We start from the raw sequence: 1344 nt of genomic DNA on the forward strand, positions 1-1344 counted from the left end.
GTCCCAGCTACTCGGGAGGCTGAGGCAAGAGAATCGCTTGAGTCCGAGAGTTGCTGTGAGCTATGACCCCATAGCACTCTACCAAGGGTGAGAAAGTAAGACTCTGTCTCAAAAAATAAATAATAAAAAATAAACAAAAATGAAAATCTAATTATTTAGATCCCCCAGTTTAAAACCATTTAATGGTTTTCCATTGTTCTTAGGTTAACCTGGCCTCTAAGGGTCTATGAAGGGTGGCCCTGCCTCTCCAGCCTCATATCTCACCACTCTCTCTCCCCATCATTCCATGCACTCCAGTTCCCATCCACATGGTGCTTCCTCCTACAAAGAGCCTTCAGGCAGCCTGGACTCTGTCCAAAAGGGTCATTCCACTGCTCCTTTCCTGGCTAGCTTCTCCTCATTTTTCAAACCTTAACTTCTTGAAATCCAAGGTCAAAGTCCCCTTTACGAGCTCTCACACTAAGGTGTACTTTTTCTTGAAGGCAGTTGGCATAGCTGAAGTTCTACATTTGTTGATTATTTGATTGATGTCTGTCTCCTCATAGAATGTAAGAGCCTGGGAGCAGGGAGCACGCCTGCAGATGCTCACTTCTGCTGTTCTCTGGATACCCTGTAAATATTGGTTGAATGGAGGCATTCATGCCAGGACCTGGGACTGGGGGCTACATATTCCAGGATTTTGGAGGGGATGAATTGATTTCCACCCTTTGGTGGCTGCAGCCCAGAAGTTCCATAAGCCATTACCCAGCACCATTACTTCCTCCATAGTTCCCAGCATCACCCAGCACATTGGCCCTGCCTTCACTCTATCTTGCCTATGAGAGTCTTTCCTGCTTTAACTTCAAAGTGCCCCTTTCTAGTTTTCCCTTAATGGCTTCAGAAGACAGCATGGAACACAGATTCAGAACTGGAAAATCTGGATTCAATAACCAGGTTAAAGGTATTAGTGGTGTGATTCTGACAGGCTATAAAACTACCCTGAACCATAGCTTTCATGTCTGTAAAACAGAAACAACTTCAATCAAGAGAGATGGAGAAATTATAAAATCTAAAAGCAATCCTCCCTATCATCGGGAAATACTGGATAAAATATGAAAAAAATGAATGTATGATTGAGTACTCAAAAGGAAAGTGAAATTCCAGTTAGAAACAGAGGATACTGGAAGCCAGAGGATGAGCAGACTATGAAGGTCTAAAGGGAACTGGTTCTGGTGACTAAGGGCTTGGGTACACTAGCCAATAGGGACAAGAGAGGAGGCCTTGGTCCTGAGAGGTGAGGGATGCGATGAAAAATAGCCAAAACGGCTCGGCGCCTATAGCTCAACCGGCTAAGGCGCCAGCCAC

General features: G+C 44.9%; 1 pseudogene; it reads left to right on the forward strand.

Annotated features, from left to right (window-relative positions):
• LOC105886926 overlaps positions 1-1344 on the forward strand; it is a 10122-nt pseudogene that overhangs the window by 988 nt on the left and 7790 nt on the right.

Source organism: Otolemur garnettii, unplaced genomic scaffold (genome assembly GCF_000181295.1).
Source record: "Otolemur garnettii isolate 467f Iridium unplaced genomic scaffold, OtoGar3 scaffold00031, whole genome shotgun sequence".
Lineage (NCBI taxonomy): Eukaryota > Metazoa > Chordata > Mammalia > Primates > Galagidae > Otolemur > Otolemur garnettii.